Source organism: Salmo salar, chromosome ssa01 (assembly GCF_905237065.1).
Source record: "Salmo salar chromosome ssa01, Ssal_v3.1, whole genome shotgun sequence".
Lineage (NCBI taxonomy): Eukaryota > Metazoa > Chordata > Actinopteri > Salmoniformes > Salmonidae > Salmo > Salmo salar.
In genome coordinates, this window is record NC_059442.1 from 116,502,755 (window position 1) to 116,518,872 (window position 16,118).

General features: G+C 46.8%; 1 protein-coding gene across 2 annotated transcripts in view; it reads right to left on the reverse strand.

Annotated features, from left to right (window-relative positions):
• Positions 1–13,287: 13,287 nt before the first annotated feature.
• The window catches only part of LOC106592890 (phospholysine phosphohistidine inorganic pyrophosphate phosphatase), a 24,188-nt gene continuing 21,357 nt past the window's right edge, over positions 13,288–16,118 (reverse strand). The window contains exons 7-8 of one of the 2 annotated variants that reach the window (XR_006756942.1): positions 14,457–16,118; positions 13,288–14,417 (exon numbers count right to left, since the gene is read on the reverse strand). The exon at positions 14,457–16,118 is cut by the window's right edge and continues 105 nt beyond it. The gene's annotated coding sequence lies outside the window, so the exon portion shown is untranslated. The other variant, XM_045687729.1, reaches the window with a different exon arrangement.

Below are 16,118 nucleotides of genomic sequence, written 5' to 3' on the forward strand. Positions count from 1 at the left end.
TACTTTAAAGTCATTTTACTTAAGTAATTTTTTGGGGTATCTGTACTTTACTTTTTATATTTTGGACAACTTTTACTTCACTACATTCCCAAAGAAAAAAGTCAAATTCACACACTTATTAAGAGAACATCCCTGGTCATCCCTACTGCCTCTGATCTGGAGGACTCACTAAACAGAGAACATCCCTGGTCATCCCTACTGCCTCTGATCTGGAGGACTCACTAAACAGAGAACATCCCTGGTCATCCCTACTGCCTCTGATCTGGAGGACTCACTAAACACAAATGTTTTGTTTGTAAATGATGTCTTCGTGTTGGAGCGTGCCCCTGGCTATCTGTAAACGTAACGAAAAAACAAGAGATTGGTGTTCCGGTTTGCTTAATATAAGGAATGGGAAATGATTCATACATTTTACTTTAGATACTTCAGTATATTTAAAACCAAATACTTTTAGACTTTTACTCAAGTAGTATTTTACTGGGTGACTTTCACATTTTATTTAGATATCTTAACTTTTACTCAAGTATGAGATTTGGGTACTTTTTCCACCACTGCTCCTACAGCTGTATGTCACCAGCCATGGCTTCGGGCCGCCGCTGTCCCTCCCTCGCAGTTCGGACCTGCTACCACAACGTCTTTTACTCATTCTTGTCATGAAATACTACATGAGTCTCAGCCTGCCGTGTGGCTGGAACAACATTCCTCCTCCAGTAGTCCAAGCGGTTAACTTCACCTCCGGTTAACACGCTGTACACCGGGCATGTCAAACACAACACACAATAATTGGAGACTTTAACTACACTAAAAAGGGGGGGGGACGATCGGTATTTATTTAATGGATTGGATTATGTTATGTTGTCGCCTGAGAGGAATCTGTCCACTTGCACAATGACCTTTTTCAAACTTGGCCTTGTCAGAGAGAGAGAGAGAGAGAGAGAGAGAGAGAGTGAGAACTTGGCTGTTCTGTACAAGGAGGCTTGTTTTGGCTGAGTCGACCTCGTTGGGGCAGTGAGTTCAGAAGGAAACGAGTGGAGACACACACACACCCTCTCCGACCTCCACAGCCTTTAATCTGCCTAGCGACAGAAATTACACACCCTCTCCGACCTCCACAGCCTTTAATCTGCCTAGCGACAGAAATTACACACCCTCTCCGACCTCCACAGCCTTTAATCTGCCTAGCGACAGAAATTACACACACTCTCCGACCTCCACAGCCTTTAATCTGCCTAGCGACAGAAATTACACACCCTCTCCGACCTCCACAGCCTTTAATCTGCCTAGTGACAGAAATTACACACCCTCTTCGACCTCCACAGCCTTTAATCTGCCTAGTGACAGAAATTAAAGGAGTCTGTGTTCTGGGGTTAGATGGGACTACAGGAGGGACTGTTCTGGGGTTAGATGGGACTGTTCTGGGGTTAGATGGGACTATAGGAGGGACTGTTCTGGGGTTAGATGGGACTGTTCTGGGGTTAGATGGGACTATAGGAGGGACTGTTCTGGGGTTAGATGGGACTGTTCTGGGGTTAGATGGGACTATAGGAGGGACTGTTCTGGGGTTAGATGGGACTGTTCTGGGGTTAGATGGGACTATAGGAGGGACTGTTCTGAGGTTAGATGGGACTATAGGAGGGACTGTTCTGGGGTTAGATGGGACTACAGGAGGGACTGTTCTAGGGTTAGATGGGACTACAGGAGGGACTGTTCTGGGGTTAGATGGGACTGTTCTGGGGTTAGATGGGACTATAGGAGGGACTGTTCTGGGGTTAGATGGGACTGTTCTGGGGTTAGATGGGACTATAGGAGGGACTGTTCTGGGGTTAGATGGGACTGTTCTGGGGTTAGATGGGACTACAGGAGGGACTGTTCTGGGGTTAGATGGGACTATAGGAGGGACTGTTCTGGGGTTAGATGGGACTATAGGAGGGACTGTTCTGGGGTTAGATGGGACTGTTCTGGGGTTAGATGGGACTATAGGAGGGACTGTTCTGGGGTTAGATGGGACTGTTCTGGGGTTAGATGGGACTACAGGAGGGACTGTTCTGGGGTTAGATGGGACTGTTCTGGGGTTAGATGGGACTATAGGAGGGACTGTTCTGGGGTTAGATGGGACTGTTCTTGGGTTAGATGGGACTATAGGAGGGACTGTTCTGGGGTTAGATGGGACTGTTCTGGGGTTAGATGGGACTACAGGAGGGACTGTTCTGGGGTTAGATGGGACTATAGGAGGGACTGTTCTGGGGTTAGATGGGACTATAGGAGGGACTGTTCTGGGGTTAGATGGGACTATAGGAGGGACTGTTCTGGGGTTAGATGGGACGTGTTGTGTCCCTGTGCAGGGCTGGGACCTCTAACCAGCTCAGACAGAAACATGTTCATTAAATTCTCATTTGCTGTTGTTGCTCTTCCACTTCCTTGGTCATACACAGCACCGTTCTCCTCAACCTAACACACTCACACCGCAACGCTAGGCAGCTTGTTTCTGTATCTAATACTCACACACAAACAAACAACGTTAGACATTTGAAGCTTACAGACACAAAGCACACAGACAGATAGACACAAAGCACACCACAAACAAACAACATTTGAGTCTGAAAGCAGCAGGCCCTGTTAGGCACAGCTCCCTGGAAGTAAGAGAGAAACCTAAGTAACAAATATATATATATATATATATATATATACATACATACACACACCACAGAGCTGAGCCTACTGCCTAGTACCTCCCAGTACCTCCAGAGGCAGTTCATGTGGTTGAATCTGAGAAACAGTCCCTTGGTCTCAGTTAAAGCCACAGAACATTTCCAGTTGAGTAAATGCAACACTGGAGGCTTGGTCTCAGTTAAACTTTCTCTCACATGCTGTTGCTTGTTTCCTAGGTTACCAGGGACATGGTGTACACACACACGTTACGTTGCCTTGGCTACAGCGGAGGTCTTGTTTCCTAGGTTACCAGGGATATGGTGTACACACTCGTTACGTTGCCTTGGCTACAGCGGAGGTCTTGTTTCTTAGGTTACCAGGGATATGGTGTACACACACGTTACGTTGCCTTGGCTACAGCGGAGGTCTTGTCAGTTGTTGCCATTTATGTAGGCCGGCATAGTAGCTAAGACGTTGAACCATCGACATCCTATTAAATGACTAGATGTGTTAAACTCTCGATGTTCAAGAATGGAGTGTGAAAATGGCAGCCATTTTGGTCAGGGAGGAATACAAACCAGTCTAACTGGAATGAATGACAGGAGAGGAATTTCCCAGTTTTACTTATACAGGAAAGTAAAAAATAAGTTATGTGATGTATCAGAAATTGTGTAATAGAATTATAGTCAACCTAAAATATTGTAATTTAAATATAGTTTTACAAGTTTTATACCAATTTTCTGTCCTCTCAACTGATGTCAGCCAGTCTGTCCTATCAACTGATGTCTGCCAGTCTGTCCTATCAACTGATGTCAGCCAGTCTGTCCTATCAACTGATGTCAGCCAGTCTGTCCTATCAACTGATGTCAGCCAGTCTGTCCTATCAACTGATGTCAGCCAGTCTGTCCTATCAACTGATGTCAGCCAGTCTGTCCTATCAACTGATGTCAGCCAGTCTGTCCTCTCAACTGATGTCAGCCAGTCTGTCCTATCAACTGATGTCAGCCAGTCTGTATAGCTGTGGCTCGACTGCATTGTTTCAATAGAATGTTGGCAGTTAATTTGAAGAACAATATTGTATCATCTCTCTAAAACTGGCCGGCTGGCTGATTGGCTGGCTGACTGGCTGGCTGACTGGCTGGCTGATTGGCTGGCTGACTGGCTGGCTAGCTGATTGGCTGGCTGGCCGGCTGATTGGCTGGCTGGCTGGCCGGCTGGCTGATTGGTTGGCTGACTGGCTGGCTGGCTGGCTGATTGGTTGGCTGACTGGCTGGCTAGCTGATTGGCTGGCTGGCCGGTTGACTGGCTGGCTGGCTGGCTAGCTGGCTGACTGGCTGGCTGATTGGCTGACTGGTTGGCTGACTGGCTGGCTAGCTGATTGGCTGGCTGGCCGGCTGATTGGTTGGCTGACTGGCTGGCTGATTGGCTGGCTGGCCGGCTGGCTGATTGGTTGGCTGACTGGCTGGCTGATTGGCTGGCTGGCGGCTGGCTGATTGGTTGGCTGACTGGCTGGCTAGCTGATTGGCTGGCTGGCCGGTTGACTGGCTGGCTGGCTGATTGGCTGGCTAGCTGGCTGACTGATTGGCTGGCTGGCTGACTGGCTAGCTGATTGGTTGGCTGACTGGCTGGCTGATTGGCTGGCCGGCTGGCTGATTGGTTGGCTGACTGGCTGGCTAGCTGATTGGCCGGTTGACTGGCTGGCTGGCTGATTGGCTGGCTGGCTGATTGGCTGGCTAGCTGGCTGACTGGCTGGCTGATTGGTTGGCTGACTGGCTGGCTGGCTAGCTGATTGGCTGGCTGGCTGGCTGATTGGCTGGCTGGCCGGCTGGCTGATTGGCTGGCTGACTGGCTGATTGGCTGCCTGGCCGGCCGGCTGGCTGATTGGCTGGCTGGCTGACTGGCTAACAAACATAAGGTGTAAATAAATTAATCAAATTCATTGTTTTACAGAGTCGAATCACAGCACTGGCAGACCATGGTTGACCAACTCCCTGAGCAAAATGTCTGACCTTTCATCCCATCATAGGAAGGTTCATGTCCATTCTACTATTCTATACAGAACACAACATGGTCCCATGTTTACTGAGCATTTCTTCTTTGCCAAGATAATCCATCCACCTGACAGGTGTGACATATCAAGAAGCTGATTATACAGCATGATCATTACAAAGGTGCACCTTGTGCTGGGGACGACAAAAGGCCACTCTAAAATGTGCAGTTTTGTCACACAACACAATGCTACAGATGTCTCAAGTTTTGAGGGAGTGTGTAATTGGCATGGTGACTGCAGGAATGTCCATCAGAGCTGTTGCCCGATAATTTAATGTTAATTTCGCTACCATAAGCTGCCTCAGGTCGTTTTAGAGAATTTTTGACAGGATGTCCGACCGGCCTCACATCCGCAGACCACGTGTAACCACGCCAGCCCATGACCTCTACATCCTGCTTCTTCACCTGCAGGATCGTCTGAGACCAGCCACCTGATGAAACTGTGGGTTTGCACAACCAAAGAATTTCTGCAGAAAGTGTCAGAAACCGTTTCAGGGAAGCTCATCTGCGTGCTCGTCGTCCTCACCAGGGTCTTGACCTGACTGCAGTTCTGTGTCGTAACGGACTTCAGTGGGCAAATGCTGACCTTCGATGACCTCTGGCACACTGGAGAAGTCTTCTCTTCACGAATTAATCCCGGTTTTAACTGTTACGGGCAGATGGCAGATAGCTGACGTCAACGTCGTGAACAGAGTGCCCCGTGGTGGAGGTGGGGTTATGGTATGGGCCCCATGGTGGAGGTGGGGTTATGGTATGGGCCCCATGGTGGAGGTGGGGTTATGGTATGGGTCCCATGGTGGAGGTGGGGTTATGGTATGGGCCCCGTGGTGGAGGTGGGGTTATGGTATGGGCCCCGTGGTGGAGGTGGGGTTATGGTATGGGCCCCGTGGTGGAGGTGGGGTTATGGTATGGGCCCCGTGGGGGAGGTGGGGTTATGGTATGGGCCCCGTGGTGGAGGTGGGGTTATGGTATGGGCCCTGTGGTGGAGGTGGGGTTATGGTATGGGCCCCGTGGTGGAGGTGGGGTTATGGTATGGGCCCCGTGGTGGAGGTGGGGTTATGGTATGGGCCCCGTGGTGGAGGTGGGTTATGGTATGGGCCCCATGGTGGAGGTGGGGTTATGGTATGGGCCCCATGGTGGAGGTGGGGTTATGGTATGGGCCCCATGGTGGAGGTGGGGTTATGATGTGGGCAGGAATAATCTACAGACAACAAACACAATTGCATTTTATTGATGGTAATTTGAATGCACAGAGATACCGTGATGAGATCCTGAAGTCCATTGTCGTGCCATTCATCCACCACCATCACCTCATGTTTCAGCATGATAATGCATGGTAATGGCATGATAATAATGCGATAATGCATGAGGTCTGTCATAGGGGTAGTGTGTCCCTGGGGTAGAGGTCTGTCTTAGGGGTGGTGTGTATCTGGGGTAGATGTCTGTTTTAGGGGTGGTGTGTATCTGGGGTAGAGGTCTGTCTTAGGGGTGGTGTGTGTCCCTGGGTAGAGAGGTCTGGCTTAGGGGTGGTGTGTATCTGGGGTAGAGGTCTGTCTTAGGGGTGGTGTGTATCTGGGGTAGAGGTCTGTTTTAGGGGTGGTGTGTGTCTGGGGTAGAGAGGTCTGTCTTAGGGGTGGTGTGTGTCCCTGGGGTAGAGAGAGCTGTTTCAGGGGTGGTGTGTATCTGGGGTAGAGGTCTGTCTTAGGGGTGGTGTGTGTCTGGGGTAGAGGTCTGTCTTAGGGGTGGTGTGTGTCTGGGGTAGAGGTCTGTCTTAGGGGTGGTGTGTGTCTGGGGTAGAGGTCTGTCTTAGGGGTGGTGTGTATCTGGGGTAGAGGTCTGTCTTAGGGGTGGTGTGTGTCCCTGGGTAGAGGTCTGTTTTAGCGGTGGTGTGTGTCCCTGGGGTAGAGATCTGTCTTAGGGGTGGTGTGTGTCTGGGTAGAGGTCTGTTTTAGGGGTGGTGTGTATCTGGGATAGAGGTCTGTCTTAGGGGTGGTGTGTGTCCCTGGGGTAGAGGTCTGTCTTAGGGGTGGTGTGTGTCCCTGGGGTAGAGGTCTGTTTTAGGGGTGGTGTGTGTCTGGGGTAGAGGTCTGTCTTAGGGGTGGTGTGTCCCTGGGTAGAGGTCTGTTTTAGGGGTGGTGTGTATCTGGGGTAGAGATCTGTCTTAGTGTGGGCAGCTGCTGTTCCAAATACACTGAAGGGATGGAAGGGGTGGGGAGAATTCAGGCTGTCGTTCCAAACAGGGAGAACTCCCAGAGAACCTCCCTCCCAAACCACAGAGCGCTGTGAAAACTAGCAGTGTTGTCATAGCTGTCCACGGGGGGACTGGTAGTGATGAAACCAGGGGAGGCCTGCCTCCACTCTGCAGTCCACACAGACCGCTGCTCAACTCCACACACAAAAAGGGAGAGGGGAAACGGACACTTTAATGGGACTGCTCGTATCAAAACAAGTGGTTGCACGTGTGTGCTGTATAGTAAAGTCTGGTTGGTCAGCTGGCGTAACCATTTCCTGTGGAACAGGAAGTGCTTTAAAGAGGAGATGAAAGCTTCAAGGTAACACAGCTGGCAGTCGGTTAGGTGGGCCAACCCAACACAGGTGTCCTACAACAACGGCAGTCTGGGTACAGGGTGTAGTGTACAGGGTGTAGTGTCTAGGCAGACCCGTGTAAGAGGATCTGTATGCAAACAGATGACATACTAGAAAGAAACATCTAGGCTATGTATCTGTTGGAGAGAGAGAGAGAGAGTGTGTCTCTGTACCCTGCAGACTTAGTCAGGACTGTTGGAGAGAGAGAGAGAGAGAGTGTGTCTCTGTACCCTGCAGACTTAGTCAGGACTGTTGGAGAGAGAGAGAGAGAGAGTATGTCTCTGTACCCTGTAGACTTAGTCAGGACTGTTGGAGAGAGAGAGAGTATGTCTCTGTACCCTGTAGACTTAGTCAGGACTGTTGGAGAGAGAGAGAGAGAGAGAGAGAGTATGTCTCTGTACCCTGCAGACTTAGTCAGGACTGTTGGAGAGAGAGAGAGAGAGAGAGAGAGAGAGAGAGAGAGAGTATGTCTCTGTACCCTGTAGACTTAGTCAGGACTGTTGGAGAGAGAGAGAGTATGTCTCTGTACCCAGTAGACTTAGTCAGGACTGTTGGAGAGAGAGAGAGAGAGAGTATGTCTCTGTACCCTGTAGACTTAGTCAGGACTGTTGGAGAGAGAGAGAGAGAGAGAGTATGTCTCTGTACCCTGTAGACTTAGTCAGGACTGTTGGAGAGAGAGAGAGAGAGAGAGAGTATGTCTCTGTACCCTGTAGACTTAGTCAGGACTGTTGGAGAGAGAGAGAGAGTATGTCTCTGTACCCTGCAGATAATACTGTTAAATGACTATAGATAATACTGCTAAATGACTATAGATAATACTATTAAATGACTATAGATAATACTGTTAAATGACTATAGATAATACTGTTAAATGACTATAGATAATACTGCTAAATGCCAATAGATAATACTGTTAAATGACTATAGATAATACTGTTAAATGACTATAGATAATACTGTTAAATGACTAGATAATACTGCTAAATGACTATAGACAATACTGCTAAATGACTATAGATAATACTGTTAAATAACTATAGATAATACTGTTAAATAACTAGATAATACTGCTAAATGACTATAGATAATACTGTTAAATAACTAGATAACTGCTAAATGACTATAGATAATACTATTAAATGACTATAGATAATACTGTTAAATGACTATAGATAACTGTTAAATAACTAGATAATACTGTTAAATAACTAGATAATACTGTTAAATGACTACAGACAATACTGTTAAATGACTATAGATACTACTGCTAAATGACTATAGATAATACTGTTAAATGACTATAGATAACACTGTTAAATAACTAGATAACTGCTAAATGACTATAGATAATACTGCTAAATGACTATAGATAATACTGTTAAATGACTATAGATAACACTGTTAAATAACTAGATAACTGCTAAATGACTATAGATAATACTGCTAAATGACTATAGATAACTGTTAAATGACTATAGATAATACTATTAAATAACTATAGATAATACTGCTAAATGACTATAGATAATACTGCTAAATGACTATAGATAATACTGTTAAATGACTATAGATAATACTGCTAAATGACTATAGATAATACTGTTAAATGACTATAGATAATACTGTTAAATGACTGTAGATAATACTGTTAAATGACTATAGATAATACTGTTAAATAACTAGATAATACTGCTAAATGACTATAGATAATACTGTTAAATAACTATAGATAATACTGTTAATTGACTATAGATAATACTGCTAAATGACTATAGACAATACTATTAATTATAGATAATACTGTTAAATGACTATAGATAATACTGCTAAATGCCTATAAACAATACTGCTAAATGCCTTATTTCAACCTTTGGTTTCAGGTATAGACCTGAAACTAAACAAGTAGAGGCCTTGAATGACACACACCCTGTTCCTCATAGACTGCTATGTATAGTGTACCTCAGGTAGAGCCAGCAGACCCAGGTATCAGCAGAAGACTATCTACCCATCACCTTGAACATCCCCTCAGTGAATAAAGTCATATCTCCACTTCATAAAGTATGAAGGTGACAGACAGACTAATGGGAATATCATTCACTCTGAAAGAAAGACAACAAACCACCAGCCATAAAGGGGAAGGCTAGTAGTCAGCAAATCATTGACAGAATGAGACTAGAATCCTATGGGGAATAGGGGTTCCTTTGGGACAGAGACTAGAATCCTATGGGGAATAGGGGGCACTTTGGGACAGAGACTAGAATCCTATGGGGAATAGGGGGCCTTTTAGGACAGAGACTAGAATACTATGGGGAATAGGGGGCCTTTTAGGACAGAGACTAGAATCCTATGGGGAATAGGGGGCCCTTTGGGACAGAGACAGTATAAAGGAGACTGGCTGTCAATAAATCCCTAGTGATAACGAAATGCTGAGGTAATACAGGCCCAGGCTTGTCCCCTGAATTAGCTCATCACTGTTATTGGAAAGGTAATCCAGCCTGTGTGGGGAAATAGTCAAGTAACCAATTAGCTGCACTTAGAAAGAAGTAAATCAACAGCCAGTCTACCTGTCATGGACAAACCTCCAGGGAGATGGATTCCTACTGACTGGCTGTCATGGACAAACCTCCAGGGAGATGGATTCCTACTGACTGGCTGTTATGGACAAACCTCCAGGGAGATGGATTCCTACTGACTGGCTGTTATGGACAAACCTCCAGAGAGATGGATTCCTACTGACTGGCTGTCATGGACAAACCTCCAGGGAGATGGATTCCTACTGACTGGCTGTCATGGACAAACCTCCAGGGAGATGGATTCCTACTGACTGGCTGTTATGGACAAACCTCCAGGGAGATGGATTCCTACTGACTGGCTGTCATGGACAAACCTCCAGAGAGATGGATTCCTACTGACTGGCTGTCATGGACAAACCTCCAGGGAGATGGATTCCTACTGACTGGCTGTCATGGACAAACCTCCAGGGAGATGGATACCTACTGACTGGCTGTCATGGACAAACCTCCAGGGAGATGGATACCTACTGACTGGCTGTCATGGACAAACCTCCAGGGAGATGGATTCCTACTGACTGGCTGTCATGGACAAACCTCCAGGGAGATGGATTCCTACTGACTGGCTGTCATGGACAAACCCCCAGGGAGATGGATTCCTACTGACTGGCTGTCATGGACAAACCCCCAGGGAGATGGATTCCTACTGACTGGCTGTCATGGACAAACCTCCAGGGAGATTGATTTGTTATTTGTTAGTTTACCAGCTGGGTGAAATGGTGTCATACCTGACTAACCTTGGGATCAGGTCAGGTTGCTATAGAAACAGCTCCAGTGTGTGTAGTGCCATGGGGGTGATGGACTGGGTTCACTCTGTGTGTCATACGGAGGAACATCTGTGTGAGGTTTTGTGTTGGAAACTTTGGCCTGTGTCTATATCCCTCAATGTGACCCAAGGTGAACTAAAGGACCTGGAAAACAACTCTCTGAATGTGACCCCAGGTGAACTAAAGGACCAGGAAAACAACTCTCTGAATGTGACCCCAGGTAAACTAGAGGACCAGGAAAACAACTCTCTGAATGTGACTCCAGGTGAACTAGAGGACCAAGAAAACAACTCTCTGAATGTGGCCCCAGGTGAACTAGAGGACCAGGAAAACAACCCTCTGAATATGACCCCAGGTGAACTAGAGGACCAGGAAAACAACTCTCTGAATGTGACTCCAGGTGAACTAGAGGACCAGGAAAACAACTCTCTGAATGTGACCCCAGGTGAACTAAAGGACCAGGAAAACAACTCTCTGAATGTGACCCCAGGTGAACTAGAGGACCATGAAAACAACTCTCTGAATGTGACCCCAGGTGAACTAAAGGACCAGGAAAACAACTCTCTGAATGTGACCCCAGGTGAACTAAAGGACCAGGAAAACAACTCTCTGAATGTGACCCCAGGTGAACTAGAGGACCATGAAAACAACTCTCTGAATGTGACCCCAGGTGAACTAGAGGACCAGGAAAACAACTCTCTGAACGTGACCCCAGGTGAACTAGAGGACCTGAAAACAACCCTCTGAATGTGACCCCAGGTGAACTAGAGGACCAGGAAAACAACTCTCTGAACCTGACCCCAGGTGAACTAGAGGACCTGTAAACAACCCTCTGAATGTGATCCCAGGTGAACTAGAGGACCTGGAAAACAACTCTCTGAATATGACCCCAGGTGAACTAGAGGACCTGGAAACAACCCTCTGAATATGACCCCAGGTGAACTAGAGGACCTGGAAACAACCCTCTGAATATGACCCCAGGTGAACTAGAGGACCTGTAAAATAACTCTCTGAATGTGACCCCAGGTGAACTAGAGGACCTGTAAAATAACTCTCTGAATGTGACCCCAGGTGAACTAGAGGACCAGGAAAACAACTCTCTGAATGTGACCCCAGGTGAACTAGAGGACCAGGAAAACAACTCTCTGAATGTGACCCCAGGTGAACTAGAGGACCAGGAAAACAACTCTCTGAATGTGACCCCAGGTGAACTAGAGGACCAGGAAAACAACTCTCTGAATGTGACCCCAGGTGAACTAGAGGACCTGTAAAACAACTCTCTGAATGTGACCCCAGGTGAACTAGAGGACCAGGAAAACAACTCTCTGAATGTGACCCCAGGTGAACTAGAGGACCTGTAAAACAACTCTCTGAATGTGACCCCAGGTGAACTAGAGGACCAGGAAAACAACTCTCTGAATGTGACCCCAGGTGAACTAGAGGACCTGTAAAACAACCCTCTGAATGTGACTCCAGGTGAACTAGAGGACCAGGAAAACAACTCTCTGAATGTGACCCCAGGTGAACTAAAGGACCAGGAAAACAACTCTCTGAATGTGACCCCAGGTGAACTAGAGGACCTGTAAACAACCCTCTGAATGTGACTCCAGGTGAACTAGAGGACCAGGAAAACAACTCTCTGAATGTGACCCCAGGTGAACTAGAGGACCTGTAAAACAACCCTCTGAATGTGACCCCAGGTGAACTAGAGGACCAGGAAAACAACTCTCTGAATGTGACCCCAGGGTGAACTAGAGGACCTGGAAAACAATTCTCTGAATGTGACCCCAGGTGAACTAGAGGACCTGTAAACAACAGTCTGATATCTTGTTCCTTGACATTGTCTGAGCTGGAGGTCTATCTGAGGTCATGTATAATATGTCCATATCTTGGAGCACAACGAACCAAACACAAGGTCAAACAAAGTGTCAAGTGTTGAAACACTGTGGACCTCTGGATACACTTCTGCTAGTTTCTCAGATATAACCTCAATATATATTTCACTATCCCCAAATAGGACTGAGGCTTTGGTCTAGGGTTACCAACTGGAGTCTGTTAAGATTGAGTCCCAAATGGCACCTTATTCCCTATATAGTGCACTACTGTTGACCAGAGCCCTATGGCACCCTATTCCCTATATAGTGCACTACTTTAGACCAGAGCCCTATGGGACCCTATTCCCTATATAGTGCACTACTGTTGACCAGAGCCCTGGGACCCTATTCCCTATATAGTGCACTACTGTTGACCAGAGCCCTATGGGACCCTATTCTCTATATAGTGCACTACTATTGACCAGAGCACTATGGGACCCTATTCCCTATATAGTGCACTACTGTTGACCAGAGCCCTATGGGACCCTATTCCCTATATAGTGCACTACTGTTGACCAGAGCACTATTCCCTTTAACTGTGTCAAAGGTTCTGTCCTGCCCTTTAACTGTGTCAAGGTTGTGTGTGAGAGAGAGGGTGTGTGTGTGAGTGAGTGAGAGAGGTTGTGTGTGTGTGTGTGTGTGTGTGTGTGTGTGTGTGTGTGTGTGTGTGTGTGTGTGTGTGTGTGTGTGTGTGTGTGTGTGTGAGAGGGTGTGTGTGTGACAGTGTGTGTGAGAGAGGGTGTGTGTGTGACAGTGTGTGTGTAGGATGAGAGGCAGAGGCAGTAAACCAACTTAGTGGATCAGGGATTTTTTTATTGCACAACGTCCTTATCAAAGTCCTAACCTCTAGTCTGAATGTTATACATGTTACAATGTTTCATTATTAGAAATGAGAAAATCAACATCCAAAACATTCACTTATTCAGCTAAATCCACAGTACATAGATCCTGTCCACTAGACCCAGTCCACTAGTCCCAGTCCACTATAGACCCAGTCCACTAGACCCAGTCCACTATAGACCCAGTCCACTATGACCCAGTCCACTATAGACCCAGTCCACTATAGACCCAGTCCACTAGACCCAGTCCACTATAGACCCAGTCCACTAGACCCAGTCCACTATAGACCCAGTCCACTAGACCCAGTCCACTATAGACCCAGTCCACTATAGACCCAGTCCACTATAGACCCAGTCCACTAGACCCAGTCCACTATAGACCCAGTCCACTATAGACCCAGTCCACTATAGACCCAGTCCACTAGAGACCCAGTCCACTATAGACCCAGTCCACTATAGACCCAGTCCACTAGATCCCAGTCCACTATAGACCCAGTCCACTAGACCCAGTCCACTATAGACCCAGTCCACTATAGACCCAGTCCACTAGATCCAGTCCACTAGACCCAGTCCACTATAGACCCAGTCCACTATAGACCCAGTCCACTATAGACCCAGTCCACTAGATCCAGTCCACTAGACCCAGTCCACTATAGACCCAGTCCACTATAGACCCAGTCCACTATAGACCCAGTCCACTATAGACCCAGTCCACTATAGACCCAGTCCACTATAGACCCAGCCCACTAGACCCAGTCCACTAGATCTAATCCATCTCAGGTTTTTATTACAGTAATGGTGTCCCAGTGTGTAGACAGACTCCTCAGAGCTGTGGGGCTGTACCTGGTGGGTTGCTGATTGGCTGATACTTTAAAGCAGTTGACTATGTAAAATATAGGATGGTTTTCAATATACTCTTAATACCCTGCCTGCCTGCCTGCCTGCCTGCCTGCCTGCCTGCCTGCCTGCCTGTCTGTCTGTCTGTCTGTCTGTCTGTCTGTCTGTCTGTCTGTCTGTCTGTCTGTCTGTCAAGAGGCTACAGGCTTTAGGCACCTTCAGGTAAACATTATGTTATTAACTTACCTAACTAGCTGCCCTCTGACCATGAGGTTATTAACTTACCTAACTAGCTGCCCTCTGACCATGAGGTTATTAACTTACCTAACTAGCTACCCTCTGACCATGAGGTTATTAACTTACCTAACTAGCTGCCCTCTGAACATGAGGTTATTAACTTACCTAACTAGCTGCCCTCTGACCATGAGGTTATTAACTTACCTAACTAGCTACCCTCTGACCATGAGGTTATTAACTTACCTAACTAGCTACCCTCTGACCATGAGGTTATTAACTTACCTAACTAGCTACCCTCTGACCATGAGGTTAATAACTTACCTACCTTGCTACCCTCTGACCATGAGGTTATTAACTTACCTAACTAGCTGCCCTCTGACCATGAGGTTATTAACTTACCTAACTAGCTGCCCTCTGACCATGAGGTTATTAACTTACCTAACTAGCTACCCTCTGACCATGAGGTTATTAACTTACCTAACTAGCTGTCCTCTGACCATGAGGTTATTAACTTACCTAACTAGCTGTCCTCTGACCATGAGGTTATTAACTTACCTAACTAGCTACCCTCTGACCATGAGGTTATTAACTTACCTAACTAGCTACCCTCTGACCATGAGGTTATTAACTTACCTAACTAGCTACCCTCTGACCATGAGGTTATTAACTTACCTAACTAGCTGCCCTCTGACCATGAGGTTAATAACTTACCTAACTAGCTGCCCTCTGACCATGAGGTTATTAACTTACCTAACTAGCTGTCCTCTGACCATGAGGTTATTAACTTCTATCTCCTCTAAGACTGTGTTCTTCTATCTCCTCCATCTTGGCTCCAACATGGCTCTATCTTCTCTAAGACTGTGTTCTTCCATCTCCTCCATCTTGGCTCCAACATGGCTCTATCTTCTCTAAGACTGTGTTCTTCCATCTCCTCCATGGCTCTATCTCCTCTAAGACTGTGTTCTTCTATCTCCTCCATCTTGGCTCTATCTCCTCTAAGACTGTGTTCTTCCATCTCCTCCATCTTGGCTCCAACATGGCTCTATCTCCTCTAAGACTGTGTTCTTCCATCTCCTCCATCTTGGCTCTATCTCCTCTAAGACTGTGTTCTTCCATCTCCTCCATCTTGGCTCTATCTCTTCTAAGACTGTTCTTCTATCTCCTCCATCTTGGCTCTATCTCCTCTAAGACTGTGTTCTTCCATCTCCTCCATCTTGGCTCCAACATGGCTCTATCTCCTCTAAGACTGTGTTCTTCCATCTCCTCCATCTCCTCTAAGACTGTGTTCTTCCATCTCCTCCATCTTGGCTCTATCTCCTCTAAGACTGTTCTTCTATCTCCTCCATCTTGGCTCTATCTCCTCTAAGACTGTGTTCTTCCATCTCCTCCATCTTGGCTCCAACATGGCTCTATCTCCTCTAAGACTGTGTTCTTCTATCTCCTCCATCTTGGCTCCAACATGGCTCTATCTCCTCCATCTTGGCTCCAACATGGCTCTATCTCCTCTAAGACTGTGTTCTTCTGTCTCCTCCATCTTGGATCCAACATGGCTCTATCTCCTCTAAGACTGTGTTATTCTATCTCCTCCATCTTGGCTCTATCTCACCATGGCTCTCTATGTTAGTGGGTTACTCCCTGTTGTCAGATCGTACTAGAGTAAGTAGTTGTGTGTGTGTGGTGTATTGTGGTGGTGAAGGTGGTTCTTCCTGG